The 22,042-nt window shown below is 43.1% G+C and overlaps 1 long non-coding RNA gene across 2 annotated transcripts; it reads right to left on the bottom strand.

Moving 5' to 3' along the window:
• Positions 1-2,183: 2,183 nt before the first annotated feature.
• Positions 2,184-5,140, bottom strand: LOC133929176 (uncharacterized). 2 transcript variants are annotated; one of them, XR_009911570.1, is made up of 7 exons: positions 4,951-5,140; positions 4,647-4,814; positions 4,466-4,552; positions 3,714-3,821; positions 2,939-3,105; positions 2,712-2,827; positions 2,184-2,604 (listed from the first exon to the last, which is right to left on the bottom strand). It is a non-coding gene; the product is annotated as an uncharacterized LOC133929176 (long non-coding RNA). The 2 variants fall into 2 exon arrangements; XR_009911571.1 differs by lacking the exon at positions 3,714-3,821 and having other exon boundaries at positions 2,186-2,604; positions 4,951-5,139.
• Between the last annotated feature and the right edge of the window lie 16,902 nt (positions 5,141-22,042).

Genomic DNA, 22,042 nt, shown 5'->3' with positions numbered 1-22,042 from the left:
ATCCGTGATGTACATGCAAACCGCTGTAGACGACATGGCGTTAAGCGAATGGAGAGAGAGAGAGAGAGAGAGAGCCAAAGCTACAGCATCGATGTGTCCGGCTTGTGTTTGTGCGTGTGTGCGCGGTTCTGCTTTCCCCTTTTACTTCTTTTGTTGCAGACGTGTATTTTTTTGAGGTGTTCGAGGACCAAGAAAAGAACGGGAAAGAAACAGTTACTGGGGGCATGAGTGCGAAGTAGCCAGCTTGGCAACGTTGCCGTCTTGAACCTGGCAAGTAGCAGTAGAAGCAAGTAAAGCTGTGTCATGCCATGGCCGTCGCTCGATCAGAACGTCAAATTACTGAGGTCGGGAAATTAAGAGCCGTAAGGCCGTGGAATGCCATGGCCAAATAGCAGTGGGATGTACGGAAGGAGAAAAACCGTCGCACCTTTTAGAATTTAAAAAAAACACCAAATCAAATTGCAAATCAAAAGTTAGAAGACATCTTTTAAAGAAGACGAACGGTCTTCTTAATGAGTTGATGACCTTATCCTCAGGTCTTCTTAATGGGTTGACGATCTTACCCTCAGGTCTGACGTTATGTTGCTTTAGGATCTGTTTGTTTCAGCTTTAGATCCTGGCTTTCAGCTTTTACAATCCGAAGCTGAAACAAACAGGCAGCTTTTGGTTATAGTTTTTTAAAATCTGCTGGTTGGATTGTGATAATCTGAGAAGCTGATTTTTCTCAGCTTTTGATAGATTGTGAAAGTCCATTTTACTAAACTGTCCATTAAATTTTTTTAGAATCTACAGTCTAAAAGCTTTTCACAATCCAGCTTTTTATAATCCAGTTTTTATAAGCTGCTTTTCAGAATCTCTAGCTGAAACAAACAGACCCTTAATTGCTTACAGTTTCGTTTAGTGACTATTGTCTTCTTTTTCTTGTTATGAGGCCTAGCACATAAATGCTTTTGTATATACTCTCTGTTCACTATCTTAATTGATTCCGGCAGAACTCTTGCCGTTGGGGCAAAAAAAAAAAAACCCTAAGGCTGAAACTCCAAAATGTTCTTAAAACATTTCATCCAGGAGAGTGAATTAAACAGGTGGTCGTAACTTGTAGGGGCAGCTGCGTTGCACGCAAAATGTGTTCGTCAAGGCCTCGGCGCATGTACCAAGCCATATCGTATGTACAGCGCGGTGAGGCAAAGCGATTCACCGCGGCTGACGCGGCACGGACCAAAAACGCACACGCGCGCCGGCCCGCGAAAAGAGGCTAGAAGACTAGAGACGAGGCACACACGCACCCACTGCCTGATTATTTTATATTACTAGTTGAATACCGTTACAACGAAAATAAAAATTACATAAAATAATATCAAGTATATGTAAAAGATATAGCTTACATCAACAGATCTAGAAGTGACAAAAAAGAAGAAGAAGTTAGAATCGTAACCCAGCTAAATGCAATTACTCAAATGCATCAGGCGTTTGCAGGCAATCTGTTTGTTGTAGCCTGCAGTCCTCTTGTATCAGATGTCGAAGTTGTAATATGTAAGGAGACAAACTCGTTAGGTTTGGAATCAAAATAAAATACTCGTAACGGATACTATTTCTTAGTATCAGTATTCACTACTAGTTCAGGTCGTGGATAGCCCTTTCCAAGATCCCAGATTGTAGCACCAAAAAAACTGACTAAATGTGGAAACCTGATATATATTTCCGTCCAGGTTGTGATCATCTATTTTCTCTTCATTGTGGAGGTTGTTCCAAAAACACCTATGTGCCTTATATTATATCTTTTTTGGCATCTGAAAATAATTCCGTACTTCCATTAAAATCAAAGCAGCGATCAAAATAGTGTTTGGGGTTCAGATTTACCTTTATCAAAATCATGGAGTGACATTGGTACATAAATATGGCTAAATGGGTCATTCGTGCCGGCCCGGCACGGGCCCGACTCGGCACGGTCCAAACGGCCCATCTACAGTAACGGGCCGGCACGCGTGCCTTCTCCTCGGCCCACGGCACGGCCCGTCGATGATCGTACTGTGCCGGACCGGCCCGGGCACAATTTCGGCCCGACGGCCCGGTCGGCCCAACGGGCCGAAATAGATTAAAAAAATATTTAAAAAATGAAAAAAAATATTAAAAATATATATAGAAAATAGATAAAAATATAAAAAAAATAGATTAAAAAATATTTAAAAATAGCTAAAAATTAAAAATATATATAAAAAATAGAAAATACGTGCCGGGCCGGACCTTGCCGGCCCGTCATGCCGCACGCTCGGCCCAGGCACGGCCCGTGACCTCGTGCCGTGCCGACCCGTCGGTGATCGGGCCGTGCCGTGCTTGGGTCGTGCCTACAGTGCCTGCCTCGGGCCGGCCCAATAGACACGGCTCATTTGGACGTCTTCATTGGTGCATGAGTCAGAGCTGAAGAGCTCTCCCCGATAGAGCTCCCAGCAGCATAGCCTTGATTGTATTTGTCAAATATACACCTATATCTGCATCCATCAAGTTGCTCATTTCGCTGTTGAAGTCCTCATCTTCTGCCAAGTCATATGAAGCATCAGCAGAGTTACAGTACACCACAAGATCTGCCAAAAGATGGCACACGCCCTACAAAACATTTTCAGTGAGCACATTGGTGCCTTAAATAAGAAAATAAAGAGGGGCAAAAACGTGAACAACAAATGGTTGTGAATGCATTCTACTACTTGTAGCACCTCAAAGGTCATTGAATTGAAGGCAAGTATGCAGCAGCGAAGAAAAATTCCAAGTTGACTATTTGGATCCAGAAATACGTCCTCCACACTTGCACCTTCTGGTGCAGTGAGCACACCTAGCAAAAATAATTTCAGAGCAAGCCGTGACTGTGAGCTGTCTATTTGAAAGCCTCTCTATGAAAGGAAATAAAGAACTCAAAAACATCCACACGTGATGTGAACCTCACCTCGTAGCTTATCGAAAAAGTTGAACAAATCATCAGGTGAGTTCAGCGCTGACAGGGTACTTGTCAGCTGCTCACAGAGCCAACCATTAGCTAAATCGTCTACCACCTTGCGCCTTCAGCTGCCTTAAAAGTTCTTCCAGTGGAGGCTCCAAAAAATCCTCGCATGACTACAAGATTAATAAGTTAAGAAGACATGCTTAACTTCTGAGAGAAATGGAGCGAAATGATGGATCCGAGAAACAATGAAGCAGGTTATATTGACAAGGTTGCAACTGCAGAGTTATAGTGATAATATGGTTGTTTTGATTGTTTTGCTCAACACTAAATGGTTCATTCACTCGCAGAAAGTATAAGCCGGATCTACATTTCAACAGTAGCTGGTAGATCATGCCTCTAATTCCCAATTCCTGATGTAAGCATTAACGGCTGATGATCTATCTACAGCTAGATACAAATCACTACTTTGTTTGTCATGTTGTGACACTAAATTCATTCCCTGCATAAAGTAGTAGCCGGGTCTACATTTCAACACCACTGTTTTTTTATGGAAAAAATTCAACACCATTTTTTTGGAAAAAAAATCAACACCATTTAGTAAGTGATACAGGGTTTCGAACAATTTCATGCTGCTAATTACAAAATGGCTGACACCCAAGTGCCTCGGATCCGAAACACTAACTCCACATCACCAGATACAGGTGGTAAGCACACGACAACAACAGGAACATGAGCAGCAGTATTCCAAGGGGAAGCAAGCAAGCAAGTGCGTGTGTACCCGGGTGAGCGTGAAGAGGAAGAGACCAAGGCGGTTGTGGTGCCCAACGGACTCAAATGGGAAGGGCAACCCCGCCCCGCCACCCACCTGCGCCGGCGGCGCAAAGACCTGCACCAGGTGCCATTTTCAGTGGAGCAGTAGCGAGACGAAGCGACAATGCACGAGTGGGAGTGTGTATAGTGGTTGTACTCCTAGTGTGATTGATACTTGTGTTCTTTTGAAAATAAATGAAGGTTTTAACCTATTGCCAAAAGGTAAGATGGAGAATACTCGCGGTTTTTTATTTTTGGTAAGTCATTCAATACTATGTATAAAACATGTACCGCAGATCGTTGATTGTAAGTGGAGTTATGTTATTACTAATTGTTAGTATTTCAAAGAATCAAACATGATAAAACGGGAAGAGCAACTTCTGCCTTTGAGGTTTAAGATCTTGTACCAGTAGACAGGTAGTTTTTAAAAAAAACAAATGTGGACAAAAACGCGCATCAATTGTCACCACTGATGATTCTATGGGGGAAAAAATCGCTGCTGATGATTCAAGGCAGCGAATCAGTAGGTGAGAGAGGAATATACACGAGCAGAAATTTATGCACAGAAGTAACTCTAACCTCTCAACCAGACGCATACACAACTGACACAAGCATTAAAACGGTGATGAAACAAGGCGTCTGAGGCGGGCATTTTATCGAACAGTTGAGGGGCAACATGCGAGAGAAGCTAAAAAAATGCGACGCTTCATGAGATCGTACCTTGGCATCCCATCCCAGCCGATTCACATGCTCAAGCGATCCATTGCTGCTACGTCTGGTACCCAATCCGCCACTTATTTTCAGCGACTGAACAGAGTTCCCAACAGATTGATTGTGTCAGAGTTCGGCCAAAAAAAAAGGAAAGGGAAATAACGGCGGTGAGTGGATGAGAAAAGCAGACCAGCGATCATCAGCGAAGGCCGGGTTGCAAGAACGGGCCACCGGCGGCGAACGGCAAGGACGCCCCCAGAGGCCGTGGGACGGCGGCGCCGGGCACGAAGGGGGTGATGGGCCGGCCGGGGGCTGTTGGCCTCTCGTTCTCCATCGGCGGCTGCATCGTGTCGAACACCTGCAGAATCGGGCGGCGGCGGAACCGAGGAAAGATCAGAACTTTTTACGTGCGTATGATCCGCGTGTTTTCCGATCGGATCCTGCCGGCACGGCCGGATCTGGCGGGAGCGGTGAGATTCGGGGGGAGGACGTACTGGGATCGGAGCGGCTAGGCGATGCTCTGGCGGCGACCAGGGCGCCGAGGGGGCGCGGAGGCGAGGGGCGACCGGATGCGGAGGAGGCGACGCGAGCGAGCGAGTGGAATGGAGGGGTGTTTCTCACTGGGAGCGGATGACGTGAGACGCGGGCGGGCGGAGGAAGACGCAGGGGGCGGAAGAGAAAGAGGGACCACACATGTCATGATGTCAGCAATAAAGGGAAGGAGGGGGGCACGACGTCTTGTCTGCTACTGAAATCATATTTTTAATTAGTAGAGAAAAAGATAAAAAATAAATGTTTGATTTTCGAATTTACCAGATCAGCTGCAGGACGATTTTTTTCTGTCGTCCAATTGTTGGGCGTCAAGGTCTAAGTACCCTAGGTGGTATAACTGCGGCCAATATATAGCTAACGTAGAAAAAATTGCCTTACATTGACTGTAACAGGTCGCTCAAAAGCTGGACGTCACCTAAAGGCATGATAACAATGTTCTATTCCATAGGGACAGGCACAACAACCTTATCGTCTGAAGAGTTCTCATCAGAAACTTGCTAGTGTTCAAGGTCTTTCATCTCTATCTATTCAACTATGTGTTCAAATTGTTCTCTTTCATCCGTCACACCTATTGGTTTCATTGGTACCAGGTTCTACCCACCAAGCTCTTTATCTCCTCCAGTTATCACCTTTCTTTGATCACACCAATGATGCTAGGATCAGCTTCATTTTGTACAACATTTACCTCAACCACCTCCGTGTTGTATGCCTGAATTAGCAATATAAGAGTTCACTCTCATTCAGTTGCCATCTCCGCATACCTCTACCAAGTCGATGTCGTATTAAGTGGAATCAACTCCAAGAAAAAACCTTTCCTTGCACAGCTCACTACACCCCTCAACTTCAGCTCATGATGTTAGACGTCAAGTTGGAATCTCGGCATCAACCAGTAGTACAACCCCCTCCCTTATATCCTCTCTTTTGCTCTTATTATCCCTCTAAACACTAACTGACATCTATATTGAGCAACCCCTGCTGAACTCTGAACAATTTTACCTTCTCCAAAGAAAATTTGAAACATTGATTTGTCTGACATGTAAAAAATAAACATAGCATTAACCATTATTTTTGTCCGCAAAATTATTCTTCTATATTGAAACAAGAACATTGGATAACTTAAAAATATATTAATTTACATCTAATTTTTAGATCAATATTACGACTACCCTAATTTATAACTAATTCTATTTTAGTTATACACTAAACACTAAGCTACTCATACTATGTCAGATAGCTATCGTACCAAGGTGTTAATTTACATATCACTACTACGACTACAAATCTACCTAATCTATATCTAAATCTAATTTACATCTCTAAACACTACACTACTCATATAATCCTAGGTCAAATAGCTAACTTATCAGGTTTAATAAAAAAACTAACATAATTTTGAAAACTTACTGTAAAGACGATAAGGCATGATGACGCATCAGAACCCTATCCACTCTCCTTCTCTCTCTTCTTCTCTCTCCCCTCGCTCTCTTTCTCTTTTTACAAAATTAAAATGACATTTCTGATTATTTTTCAGCCTTATATATAGGCGAGGGCTAGTCACCCCAACGTCGAACGATAAGGGGACGTGCCAATCCTTTCATGTGCCAGACCATTATCGCCCAACTGTTAGGAGATTTATTTAGATCTCCTTGAAGTTCGAGCGACAAGCCTTGGTAATAAATGGTGCTACGTGCACCTGGCGATTGTCACGGTGGCCAGCCACATCAGCATCTGTTGCCTGCATGTTGGGCGATTAAATATCTCGTCCGAACATAAGGCTATTTATACTTGTCGTTATTGGAGCAAGGGAATATCTTGCTCAAATAAGTGCGACGAGAGACTCCTCTAGAGAGTAGATTCAAGTTTGGAGAAGAAGTGGAGATGAAGATATGTTTTTCCTCTAGAGATTTGTCCCTAGTATGATGGCTATGGGACTGTATTTATAGTGCTATTTGGGGGTGTGAGTATACAAATATGCCCTTACAAAGATAGCGATGCGAGTTACCGCCATGCTACAGGGATCTGAGGCCTAGTCGGATTAGCCAGCCTGAGTTTAGGCAGAATACAACAATCCCTAACTAGAAGATATTATTTACTATGGTAAATATAGTGGTGTATGTGACATAGAGGGTGCGGACTTGACCGATCGTCAATTGCAGCACGATGTCGCACTGTCTCGAATGTCAGAATGACCTCCACTTGCAATAGGATGTCAGGATAACTACCACCTACATCGGTATTAAATAACGGTCACTTCCTTGCAGGCGGAGGATGGCTCGTGGGCCTCCTTCTGACTAATTTTTCTCCAAGACTTGATGACCCACTCCTCGAGTTTCAAAGAGCTTGCCCAGGCTCTGAAGGACTAGAGCTCCAGGAAGCTAAGGCCCCAGAGAGCTCCGAAGCCCGGAGACCCGAGAGGCCTTCGAGGATTTGAGATTCACTGGCATAGGCTGACGAGCCAAAGGCGTCAGGTATCCTTAAAGGTGACCCTAGTAATCCCTTACGGAGACCAGCAACTTCTCCTATTTCAAGAGGCAGTGGCCGGAGGGGTTCACAGTCTTCGGGAGCCGAACTTATGAGGGAGGATCCGGAGCCCAAGAGCTCCGGACGAGCTCTTGATGGCGGCTTTTTAGTAATATTTGCATGTTAAAGTATTTTCCACCAACAGTCGCCTTAGCAGAGAGTGTTTTCTTTAACTTTAAATGTCACTCGGATATTGGGCGACATGCACCTATTTTTGTAAATTTGGAAAACGGGTGCCTATTCTTTTCTTTTTAATAAAAAGAATATATATATATATATATATATATATATATATATATATATATATATATATATATTAAAAACCCCACCGCCTCGTGCAGGCATGACTAGCGAATGGACGGAGCGGGCGGACCGTTGAGATGAGAACGTGGGATGGTTTTGGGTTGTGGCCTGCGAGTAGTAGGCCTGAATCAGCCTATTGAGTTTGGGGCCGTGCGGGAGAAAGTTGGACTAGTTTAAGGCCCACTGGGTGACACGAGAAGCGATAGGATCACGGCACAGGATGCGTCGACCCAACGGTTGGGTTCGTTCGCAGGCCCGCCGCCTCCCGGTGCCGCAGTCTCTCCCGGTTCGGGCTCCCGCAGCCGGCGGCTGGACCTGGATGGTAACGAAAACTGCAACGCGCGTGGACGGTGGACTAGTACGGCACGTGCCTAGCCTAGCTTCCTCCCACTGGTGCCCGGAGTTCGCTATGCGCTTGGTGTTTGCTGGGACCTCCAACAACGTCGGCTTCTGGTGACGACAAGCCAAGGCAGGCAAATGCAGGCTAAAGGATATCGGAAAAAGCACGCCAGACAATTGAGATTGAACTGTCGATTTCAGTTGCTGTATGCATCATTCGTTTTTTTCTTCTGCGGAGTGGTAACCTTTGGTGTGTGTTTGGTTCAGGAGATGGGGTGGTATGGGAGGAGGTGATTCCTGTTTTTGTGGTGTTTAATTAAAAGGTAGTAGGGTTGGAATTATCCTTTCTAAGAAATATTATCTCAATATGTTAGATAAAGCTATCTCTCCAAATCGGTGGGACGAAACATTCCATCTTTACTAATCATACTCATTAGTAAAATGATGAGTGATATTAGTTTATTTGTATTACTTATTAGTATATATTACTATAAGATTAGAATTTGTAAGGGTTAATATACTAATCAGTGATAATTAATGAGCTAATTAGAGTATGATTAGGAGTAATTAGCATATTTTATTGTTAATTAGTAATGATTATGGCAAAAGTAACATTAATACGTGTCAGTGCATGCTGATTAGTGTATTATTAATTATTATTATTTAAAATTAAAATATATAATTAGTTGATGATTATCATCTACATCCGTCCTCTTCCCTCCAACCAAATAAAAAAGAGGCTTATCCCATCTATCCAACCAAAAAAAAAAAATATCATCTCATCTCTAAAATCAGAAACGACTCTATCTCATCTCACTTTACCTCCCAACCAAACATACCCTTGATCTCTTCCCTTTTCCCTTGACTAAGTGACTATATCTCTTTTTCCTTGACTAAACCTAAACTCTAAACCCTAGTGAACTTAAGGATGGGATGTGAGCCTCTCTTCGTGCTCATGTTTACAACTTTGCAACTTTGCATTGGTTGTATGCCAGTTTAGGTTCACCAAGTGGCGCTAGAAGGCAGGTTATCCCTTCACCCCATATTCCCATTGCATCCCACTCCCTGGGAGCCGTTGAGCGCCACCCATGCCACTCCATATCTTCTTGTCCCTCTCCTTTTCCCCCATTCTCCTCTTAGGAACCCAATGGTACGAGCAAGTTTTACACTTCAAGTGTTTGCACACGCCACATGGAGAAGCTAGCTTTTTATGGGTTGGACATAGTTGCACACGCCACGAAGTGAGCATGACTTTAGTTCTTCACCAACGAACCAACCAATTATGTATCGTAGCTCATTTATCAAAGAGGTCTAAAAGGATGAAGAGCGTCATCAAAGTGTGAGATTCTATGTGCGCCAGATTTAAATCATTTGACCTATATCAAAATGATGGGCCATTTCTAGCTGGTGGCATGGCGAAGGAGGACAAGAAAGATGAAGCCGTCCCTGCGCTCCAAAACATCAAGGAAAAAAGATATAAAAACCACCCCGTATAATAACTTCTTTTATTTTACTGTAGCTCAAAAAATATTTCCATTTGTTGACACTCCCGTAAGTGAATATGTTATACATAGACCATCAAACGTAATCTTTGTTGTAATATGGCTCATCTAATGAGCTATATGTGTGGGCATTTACCTAAACTAGACACATGGGGCATGTGCCTTTAAGCTTATTGGTGGTAGAAAATTTAGTCATGCATCCCCATATAAGGAAAGAAGGGGTTCTCAAGTTGTATAAATAATTATCAATAAAATGGAGAGGTACCGGACTACATCATGTGTTTTTTGGATTGTTCCTTTAAATTCTTAATTGGTTAGCGTGCAATAACATTATTATTACAACATGTTATCAGCACAAGAGTGCTCGCTAACCAGATACATTATTGCGTACTAGTTTCTTTTGAATTTAATCTTTTTGATAAAGTTTTGTAGAAGAAAATAGGGTGGCGCCTTGAGGCCATCCCTCTTCGACCGACCGGTCGAGTCTCTCCTTGGTGAGCCACCGGTGTGCCTCCTCGACCGCACCCCGCCCTGTTAGGTCACCATGGAAACGGGCCATGGCCGCACGCCCTGCCTCGGCGCGTCACCGCCGCCACCCTCGCCTTTGTGAGGCAGCTGACCAGCTATGCCAAAGGCAGGTTGACGCCACCTCCATTGATCAGCCTTGGTGGGATGGAAGGCTGCCATCACCACCAACAATGCAATAGATCCTCCATTGTGGATACAGGAATCGCCAACGACCAGTAGCCACCACAAACCCTCCATGGCTGATCATGGCAGCCACCGCAACACATCACACAGTCATGATGTTGTCACACCGTGCCTCCAAGCGGGTGGTCAGGCTGGTCGGCATGAGGGTGCGTGCACACGCCACTGCTGTGCCATTCTCCGCCATGGAGGAACAGCCGACGACGAGTGATGTGTCGCTGCTGCCACCATGCTAGCCCTCGGACCAACGGGTGTGCCCGTGCGATGGTACGACGCTCCACAGCCATGCCTTTAGAACGTCTAGTGTGCGTGCAAGTGCACCACTGCGCCACAAACTGTTGTCGTACCGCACCCTTGGGCGGGTTGGCTAGCAAGCAGGCAGGCGAGAGGGAGCTGCCATCGACGTGCTCCGTCCTCAGGGTGAACCGATGGGGCTGGCGGATGCCGCCATGCCGCCACCATTGTGCCCTTCGGGGCATACGGGCGCACATGCACGTGTGGGCGACGCCACCACCATCGCACCACGCCACTTGGGGGTCAGTCTCGGTTGGTGCCATCATGCCTTGTCAACGGCGGGCATGCGCTGGCGCGCCACGCCCCTAGGTAGAAGCGCCCAGCCGTCACCGTAATGCTCAGCCGGTCGTGGTAGATGGGAACACAGGTGGGATGTGTCGGTAGGTGGGCCGCACAAGCATGCAGGCCAAGGCCCCTACTGCCATGGGCCACATGGGTTGCAATGTGCAGGCTGAGGCGATGGGCCAAACGTGCTAGATGGGCTAGATAGGGGCGGGGACCCAATTCGGCTAATAATTTAGCAAAATAACTCTAATATTTTGCAAAATTGCATTTAGGTTATTTTGGTTTTACATATATATCCTTTTAGATGTCGATTTGCAATAAAGCCCCTAATTTTCCTAAAATTTACTCAGAAATCTCTAGAAATTAACAAATTGGCACAACGCCGTGCACACGTGTAGTCCGTGGGCACCTTAGAAGAGGTAGCCGACCAGGGACGAGACGACCATGACAACGGTCGTGGACACTGCGAGGAGCATGATCATGAGATTCAGAGTGGCCGCCATTTGGTCCCTTCTTTGTGGAATGTTGAGGCCCTGATGAAGTTGCAAGTGAAGCAAATACACTAAAACTGAAGAGGATGTGAAGCATATGTCTTTGGGCTAAGAAGAAGAGATCACTTGGGGTGTTACCTATAGTGCCGATCTCAACTTGCTATTCTATACCATTTATTTGTATATAATTCTTACAGACACCCGCTAATAAGGCCGAATTGGCGATTATCAGTCGATAAGGTGAACCCCAGCTAACATCCCGCTCTCGTCAAATTGACCGTGTCGCCCTTGGATACTTAATGGTGCATGCGACACTGGCACTCAACAACGCCGATGTCCTCGTCGCAAATTCCTCACATTTCGGGTCATCCCTCACGTAGAAACTAAAAGGAGATGTGCTACCTTGCAGCATTCCCCTACTATTTTGAGTGTTTATTTGAAGTGAGAATACATTTGTTTATCGAGTGCTTGACAGCCGATGAAATTACTGAGCTATCTATACTTCAAGTGTCAATTGGGCTACAGACAGCTCCGATTGAGGAATTGAGCATGAAATGTAACCCTCGGCCAAGGAAGTAAAGCAGAATCGTCCGTACATGCATGAGGACTAGGTCGCACTTCACGAAACCATCCGTGAGCATGCACTTTAGCTTCATTTGGTGCTCAAATTCCTAATGCCTCATATTCCCAAAGGAATAATATGCTATTGTAATCAATAGTAGTTCTATGATGGGATGGTGAGTAGGGTTCGCGCGAGCTGAAAGGTTTCGAGATCAAGCGCCAAGAACTGCAGGCGCATGTATTTCGCGCAAAAAAAGGTGTTACTTGGGACTTGCGACGTCGCGACCGCGTGGGTGCCTGATTGGTAAAAAAATAATTTTGTTAGCATAAAAATATTAATTTAAGGACCGATTATCATAGATAGTCTGCTTAAGGAACCGCATGTAGATATCGGTTTCCACATGCGGCCCGCTTAAAGAGCCGCCTGTTAACCTATTTTTACATGCGATTTTTTAAGTGAACCACTTGTGATAATAGATTTTCACAGTCAGTCTTTTTGTGCATATGAAAATTATCCATTTTCACAGGTCTTCAATCACATGCGGGTATGCTAAACGACTATAAAAATAAATTAACACCTGCCTCTAACAATAATTTTTGTAGTAGTATATCTGCACTATTATGTGGCTCTACCTAGCAAGCAGGTGAAACTGGACGAGCACAAGGTGCGGGCCTCAGGATTCAATTTATTGACGGTAACCGGTTGAAATTCACGATTACCGAGCTTACCACTCCGGTCCAGCTTCAAAAACTGAACATTAACCGGATTTGAATTCTAAAAATTTGAAAAAAATAAAACAATTCAAAAAATTCAAAAAAAAAATCCTAAAAACAACTAGTGACAGTTCTAAGACCTTATGTGATTTTGTTTAAAAAATAATGTCGTTTGCATTATATTCTATAGGGAGTAAGTTTAAAATATGAAAAAAGTTGAAGCGTGCGGCTCAGTTATTAACTTAGGTTAAGGAAAAACTTAACATACAGACACATATATATTTTTTGTTTAGAACGTATCTTAAGATTATCTTTAAAATTGATTTCACTTCATTTAGAGTTCTATTAATTTTGTTATGATTTTTACAAAGTTCACAAGCATAAAGTGAATATGTTAAGAAACAACACTGTAATTAACTATTTCATATCTTATATTATTTGTCCTACATAAATCATAGTATAAATAAACTAATAAAAGTGGTTTCATTAATTTTGGAGGTGTGATAGGTCAGTTATAAATTAATCTAGTCCTAACACATTTACACAATCTTGCATGTTACAGTAAATAATTCATGAGTTCATGTATTTTTAAAAGATATAGGATCGTGTAAGATGACTAACAAAATTAGTTTTATGATTTCTGGATTAGCAAAGAGTAAACTATGCATTTAACTTGATTTAACAAATATATTTTCTCAAAACCCAGGAGAAGCCAATATACCTATCAGGAAAGGACACTCGTTATATAGAAGCCAAAACCCAGGAGAACCAATATACCTATCAGAAAAGCTGCTTTTGGAGAAGCAAAGACTGTCTTAGTAGGAGCTATGGTTTAACTAGCTAAGCATGAGGCAAACTTATGTTGAGTGTTCGTGGAAAAAAATGACTACAAAATGATTCTTCATACTGGTTCTATTTGCAAGCAACCGTGATTACAATTTCAGCGCGTTTTTCTGAGAGCAACCACACATCGAGTGCAAAAATGAATATCGATAATTCATATGCATATCTGCAATAAAAGCAAATACATGGTTCTTGTAATATATACATAGGCGCATGGGTAAAGTGACTGAGCCGAGTGTTCTAGAATTCAATGATTCACCAGTTGAACAGAAGGCTATTTATCTTGCCATCGAAATTTAACTGTTTTTTGAAAGTAAAGAATAGAATTGTTACTCATACAGCTACTAAAACATGACACCTAATCTATATCTATATCTATCTATACTCCTATAAAATGATCGAGCTATGAAAAATCTGAACAATCTCTATCGTACATCTTATATGATAAAATGTCCACAATAAATATTGGTGCCCCGTCTTCTCCCCTCTCAATTTGTTTGTAAACTTCTAATAAATTTGAAAATCTGCAATTAATATGCGCTATCAACATTAAAAAATATTAATACACTATTATTTCTTTTTATCTATGAGGATGCATTCTCATTTTTTGTTTTCCATTATTTTTTCTGTGTGAATTTTTTTTTTTTGCCTTGGTTATATTATTATTGATTTCACGTGTATGGAACACATGCGTGGTTGCTTGTGTTCAACTAAATCGAACGTCAGTACTTAAGCAGAACGAAAGTATGCATCTTTATGCATATGAATCTAGTTTAGAGATACCAGTAATGTGACATTATGCAGGCTGGCATGGTCAGAGGGTCTTCCCAACTATGTATGAGTTGTTAATTGTTAGTGTAGACGATCCGTGACTGTTTTCTGAATGGATATTTCTCACATAATCATTTCTTTTCTGGAATTAGAGGAGGATGCAGACGTTCAGGTTCTTAGGAAACATAAGCACCAATGATCTGTGAAAATCAAAAAGACTGAACCCAGTGTTTCTCAACGGTATAAAACGACCAAATTGCAAGTATACAATAATGTCAAGGTACTAATTCAGGATTTATATAAAAAAGGGACATGCATGACCTCTGCCATTCATTAATCTAGAAGATAGCTCAACAATAACAAAGCCAGATGGCTACACCAGCGGCTGTACAGCATAAGAGTGGTTGTGGCAAAAAATAAATTGATGATTTGTCACTAAAGAATGCACGTGAAGACAGTCGAGCACATTTTGGAAGCCTATGTCCGCAAATCAAACCTCCGATGCCTCCTAATCCTAGTTCTATCATCATGTATCCTAATTGGTGCCGTTCTCCATTCTTCATTGTTGGTTTATTATTTTACATAGGGCGTCCGGTTATATTTGTGGACAAAAGGCCACATATAAGTATATAACCGGTAGGTGGTAGTTACAAATGGCCAATGACGAGCTACTCTCTCAGGCTTTAATGTTTCACCGACCTGCCAACTGATTATTTATCTTATGAGTACTTGGTTGTTACATATTTCCTCCGTTCAATAATATCAAACGTATTTTATTTTAAAAAGTCATCAAAAATAAACTTTGATAGTTAATTTTTTATAATATGTTATCAATTACTATAAAACAATATTATATTAAAATTACTATAAAACAATATTATATTAAAAGTACTAAAAAATTATTTTAAAAAGTCATAAAAAATAAACTTTGATAGTTAATTTTTTATAATATGTTATCAATTACTATAAAACAATATTATATTAAAAGAACTTTGAAATACAAATCTGTAGAAACAAAGTTTGTATATTAAACATGTATATAATTTGTCAGTCAAAACTTATAAAATTTGATTTTTTTTTCCGAAATAAAATATGTAGTACATTCTTGAAGGAAGAGAATACTAAATACAAGGAAGCTGGTTCATATATGTAGGACACGTTGCAGCTATTGTTGAGTATACCACATACTTGGACTAAAATATGTAATCATGTAGAGTACTACAAGACATGTCTGGGATAGGTTTTTAATATGGTGCTTGGTGCATGGTTTCGAGCTCACTTGTCTGGGACGTGGTTGTTAATTTACCTATGCCTGTCGTGACGAAAATGGGCTCTAAAGTCCAAAAGTTGGAAACAATTTTCTCATGGTCTCTCTGCACGGGACACATGACTCTCTCAAGGACCTGGTTCTTGCAAGCACCAGAGCGTGTGGCACCACCAAATGGCATCCACTAGTCGTCAGGTGGTAAGACTATCTTCAACCGTTTTTTTATTAGAGTTCAGAATTTTTTTATGAATTTTTTTTATTTTCTTCGATATTTCAACGATTTCTCATCACGAAGATATTTTTAACGTCATTTACTTCAGGATAAGATTCTTTTCTTTCACTTTGTGAACCTCTTCGAAATGAAGTTGTTAGAGATGAGAAAAAATAAAGAAAATAAAAACAGTGAAAGAAATCGGAAAGAAACAAAATAAAGAGAATATATTTAGAGCTGGTCTAACAGAACTAGATCGCACGAAACACCACGCCCGACCGAAGGCCTCCGCGCTATATATCCATGACCAGCAGTGCGGTTGCCCGGACTCGACTAGGATTTCCTGATGCCTCGCACTCGCACGAACACCATCTTCTCCCTCCCGCGTCTCTCCATAATTTTCTCCTGCTAGCTAGCAGCTAAACTAAAGAGGTGAGCTGCTATGGACATGGCGAACAAGGAGGCTATTTAACCATAGCCATGTGTACTTATATACTCCTCCAGGAGGTGTGGACGAGTAAGCAACTGAGACGGCACGAAGCAGGATTTCAATTTCGTTTTACATTTTTTTTTACCAGCAAAAAGATCGAAATTCGTTCTGCTTCGTGGGTCTCACATGTCGATAAAAGAAAATCCCGAAATTAGATATTTCATTTTCCTCTGAAATTCACAAAATTTCACCGAAAATTTTGTGAGATTTTAATCCCTATCGAAGTACCCAATGTTTCACGAATTGACAGCAAGTCTATCCATCTCCATCGCGAGCACTAGCTATTAAGTAGGGGCGTTGACGTCTTGATCTTTGCAGATGGTCTCCGGGGGTCTTGAAGATTATTCGTGAATGGCACGTTGTGATTGATTTGAACTAGTTAAGGCCATGCTTTGGAACGATGAGATTTTATCAAATTCTGCAGTAATTGAACTACGTATTGTTCCGTAGAACTCCTCCGTGGCTCATGTGAACTTCCTAACTTTCCAAACATTCTCCAAGTCAGTAATCTTAGCTTCGGTTTAATAATCGGTTGGTAAATGACGGTACAAAAAATTACAGGGTTATCGTAATTCATAGCAATATTTGTTGACCTGCGACATCTTACCTGTATGCAGCCAACTATTCCAAACACATGCATGATAGTCCTCAAAAAACACATAGATATTATTTGATTAGGGGTCTAGCTTTCTAGGGGAAAAACATGTCAGCTGTGTATGGTTTGTCAAGTAAGAAAAGGCTCCACGAACACACCAATATCACCGACAGCCCTACACCTCCAGGATATAGAACAAGCACCACACTGCATCACGGTTATAGCCAGCACAAGTACGACAGAAGATGAACTCGGTCTGAGAAATGTCATAAATGATCTGAAGAATGAAGTAGATGATGAAAACATGGGAAGACAGAGTGCGTTGAAGAATCTTCAGAAGCGCGCTGCCCCTGTATCGCCCGGTGCATCTGGTCAATCACCTTCTTGTCCACCGGCTTCAAGAGCACCCGCGTACTAAATCACTTAGGAGTACACATCCACCGCAAAGGATACGGTGAGAAGCTGATTCCTTTCTTTCTTTATTCATACTTCCTCAATTTCAGATGTCTGAAACTTAGGAGGTGCGATCAGAAGATCGTGTAAATATATGTGAACGTGTGATGGTCGTCATGGTTAGAGCTTAGGGTTGGTAGCGACGGCTTCCTGGTGGAGGGCGACTGGATGGGTGGTGCCGGGCGGGGACGAGCAAAGACGGCATGATAGCACCGGGTTTGCATGGCGGCGGGTGGCACTAATGGATCCGGCGGTAACAGTGCCGCCAGAGACAAGTGGAGGAGTGAGGGCGGGAGACCGACATGGTGAGAGGCGACGCGTGAGGAAGCGGGGGGTTGAAGAAAGCGTGGATGCCTATCAGATGGTTGAAGACATTGCTTGAAGAAAAAAAAAGAAAATAACTGGTGTTTGAAATATAGCATCGCTTTATTTCTTCCCTGGTCTCCGCGAACAGCATCCTTTCATGGTCCTAGTTCTTCCTCAATAACACCACAACGTGCTATGGTACACTGGTTTACATGTTATACTAGGAACCTCAACCGCACTGAGCGTCACTAGTGAGCCCATACCAACTGACCATACCTCACGAACCAGCCATGCGGCGGGATGGGATGAAGGGGTTGTTTGGATTCGCCCCCAGCGTGCCCCGCCAAACCATCGGCGAGCCAAATCCTTGGCGAAGGATTCGGCCGCTGTGGAATCGGCCACGCGTGGGCGCAAATTTACATTGGCGCAGGCGCCGAACCAAGAAGCAGTCCTCGCGAGCGTGGGCATGCCAATTTTGACATGGCGCGCAACCAGCCCGAAACGTGTCTCCGCAGCTTGGCTTCGCCACTAGTTTCCGATGCCTCGCACTCCCAGCAAATCTCACCCACATGGCACTCGATCGTGCGACCCATGCTCCTTGTCACCCTCCAGCACTTCTCCATTCTTTTCTCCTGGTAGCTAGCAACTAAATGTGGTGAGCTGCTATATATGAACATGGCGAGCAAGTTAGACGAGTCATCCAAACAATTCAATGTTTCACCAATCGATTGGCAAGCTATTTATCTTGGAATTCAGTACCCTAGCTATTACTCCGTGGTGGTTGACATGTTGATGTTTGCACATGGTTCCTGTGGCTTGCAAGACGTAGCTATGTATAACGGCCCAATTTTCATCCCAGATTTTCCGCGCTTTAAGAAATCACCTTGTAAAGGGTTTATGAATCGCTTAGAGTTTTTCCTTGATTTATTTGAGTTTATTTATCCTTTCTTATTTATTTTTTTAATAAAATATTCCCTGGAAATTTTTGACCTAAAAAGCCCAAGAACCCATTCGGTTACTGGCTCAAAACCTCAACCTATTATATTCAGGTGTCCATACTCATATGATCCCCCTATCTTGGCCTAGAGGCCTATTCACTTCACCAGCAGTCAAATTCTCTAATATATTGCTACTTGGTCCATTAAAAGGTAGAAGCTTCTCATCTGAATTCAACAAGCAATGTTGAGTACAGAAGTTACTCAGCAAGTCCTAATATTACTCAAAAGTTTTAATAGATGCTTAGGGGTAAACATCAACGACAAGACTATAGGGTTTAGTTTTTAGCGAAAAGCTAATTTTAAATGCAGTGGAATAAGGTATAACATACGGTCTGGAACCATTGAATAAAATTCAAGTTTAATCATTAATTATGGTTGTTAGCCCTGGGGATAAGATCCATCCCGCTAGTTCTCACGCATAGCCCAACATACGGGCATGTAGCTCACTTGCGCATCAAGAAGTACACACACCATGAAGCTAATAATTGAGATCAAATCATAGCAACATCCTTGACCATGAAAACGGCTATCCAAATAGGTTTACACTCTACAAAAGTTATATATTTTACCCACATGATATGCTTCGCATCCAACCATCACGAGTGGTGGAGCAGGCATAACGAGGTTCTATACCCACTGAGTATCGCAACGATATCCACTCACGGGATATATCACCAGGGGCTCATGATAAACATATTTCACTTAATCTCCAGCCGGATCACGTGACTTCACATATATTGCATGAGTCTTCTCCTAGCTTCCATTGCCATACGAGCCTCCAAATGGATATCAGGTTCAACTATTGGAGTATGAGACCAAGCCCTGCCACATACATGATATGTGGTTGTACGGTGGTCGTTAGATATGATGTCACAACGAACAGATCCTTATACGACTGAGACAAGTTTCTCCCAGCAGGAACACCACAAAGGCAAACCTACCCCAAGTAGCCCCATCTCTGTGACATCTTACTTACTCCACCGAAATAAGTTTTCCCCCTACACAGGTTCCTTTAGCACAAAACCGCATACTTTTACTCACACAAGCACACCACCAATCACCACAACACCACACACATGTTTTGTAAAAGCATATATCAGCATTGATTGATTATCACACATCCGAAGAGATAAAGTAACAATCCTAAACATACTAGTATCAAAGCATCATCCAACATTATTAAAAGCATTATTAAAATACCCTATTTAGGTTGAGGCGAGTTGTTGGAGGATTTAGCAGTTCAACAATCGACCCATCATCTATTTACGTTGAGATAGAGTAGCTAGCTGTTAAAGTGGCAGTCGACAACTTCATCTTTGCACATGATTTCTTGGTTGCCTGGAAAATGCAAGGATGGCACATGGTGTGTATCTGTGTTTTTTTTTTCTATTTTGACCCTTTTAGCAAACTATTTCTGATAATAGACTAGCGGCAAAACTATTTCTTGTTTTGATCATGAGTTCCGTGCCACAACTGATGGTACGGATGTTAACCGTGTTCGCGCCACCATTGGTCAACATCTGCGCCATCCTCCGTAGTGTGGAGCCCGTGGGTTAAAATTGGAAATAGTTTTGCCGCCGGTCAAAATAGGAAAAAAAACATTGTGTACCTTGAATTGAACCGATTAACTAAGACCACACTTGGAATAATGATTTTTCTCAATTTCCACAAGAAGTCAAAAAGTGAAACTGTTTTGTGTAAAATCCATACGTGTTATTTCAAACACCATGGATAGTCCTAAAAAGAAGGGTTCGTCCAATGCTCTCGTACGTCCGCAACTTAAATCTCTGATGCCTCCTAAACATCATGTATCATAATTCATGCCCTTCCCCAGCTCTCCATCCTCCGCCTTCCATTGCCTACTTCTATGGTCAGGGTGTTCATTTATATATGGAGTCCGGCTATATTTATGGGCAAACTAGCTACAAAATGTCTCAGGTTTCAATGCTTCACCAGCATTCCAACCGATTATTTATCTTATGGGTACCTTAGTTTTGATGTACTCCTATCTCACATATCCCGTACACACATTGTGCAAATCATTGCTGAGTCCACCACATATGTGGATAGAATCAAGTCGGCCTACCAGACATGTCTATGGGCGTGCTAATTCGCGAGCGTGCACCCACGAACTTGCGCCCCTTTCCCGATAGCCCCCCAACTTTTCTTTTTTAGAAAAAACTTTTCCTCCATGACTTCCTATTTTCAGAAACTTTTGTATCAAAACTTTTGAGGAAAAGTTTAGCTCAAAATTTTTGAGAAAAAATCACGCACGACTTGGGCTATTGTGGGCCGTCACGTGCGCTCATGTGGGCCGGCTCGCTCGCGCGCGAGCAAGTGAGCGCGCACCCGTGGATCAGAAAATTTGCTTAGATATATAACCATGTGAATGACTTTCTCGTTGTCATTGGTGTCGTCGTCAGCCCCCAATTCCAAGAGGAAGAGTCACTTGTAGGTCTTATTGTGGCCGCGCACATACTACTCGTCACAGTTCCAGCAAAGGCCATGACGGCAACGGTCCTCCATCTCGACTAGCGACAGCCGCTTGATCGTGCGGCTGACGACAATAGTCGTGGCTGATTATTGTGCATAGGGCGTCGCCGGTTGCCCTGTGACTGGTGCAACGGACGAAGTTGTGTTCTCAACGTTAGCCTTCGATGGGAATGGGAGTGACGGGCGGAAGCGGCACGGAGCACGCAGCCACTCACCAGGACCGCTTGTTCCCAACGCTCAAAGGAGCGAGCCAGGTTCATGGCCATCTCCAATGTCCTTGGGTTCTACATCTACACATCGAGGTTTATGGGTTCTTGTAAGTAGATGGTGAAAAGTTGTACATGTTCCGAATCCATTAGTGGTCCGTCGCGGGCCAAGAGCTCAAGGAAGCAGTCGGCGACAGTCCCCGTGTGACGGCATGCCGCCAGTTCACCAAGCGGATTGGCGCGCAGAGGTGGCTCGAACCTCAGGTTGACCAGCTCGGAGAAGCAAGTCCACGATGACGTGCCTTCCTCCCATTCGATGCGCATATACCATTGTTGAGCCGCGTCGGTCAGGTGGAATGATGCCCACCAGACCTTATCCTCCTCGTTAGTGTGCACCCCCCCTCCCAGAACTGCTCTCATTTGTTAAGATACAACAGAGGGTTGGACTTCCCATCATATTTGGAAAAATAAAGCTTATGTAGGTGGGGGGAGCAGTCGGTGGCTCGGTCATCCAATTGATGCCCGCCGGCGTGCGGATTGGGCAACAAGCTGTCGTCGTGACTCAACGAAGAGGAGTCCCTGTAGTTCTCCAATCTTGTGATGGCGATGTGGTGTGCCCTCTGCTGCTGGTCGATGTCGCGCAGCGTCCCTTCCAGAGCGTCTTGGAGATCCACTTTTGCCAGC

The sequence above is a fragment of the Phragmites australis genome, chromosome 9 (genome assembly GCF_958298935.1).
Source record: "Phragmites australis chromosome 9, lpPhrAust1.1, whole genome shotgun sequence".
NCBI lineage: Eukaryota > Viridiplantae > Streptophyta > Magnoliopsida > Poales > Poaceae > Phragmites > Phragmites australis.
This window is presented reverse-complemented; position numbering and strand designations above follow the sequence as displayed.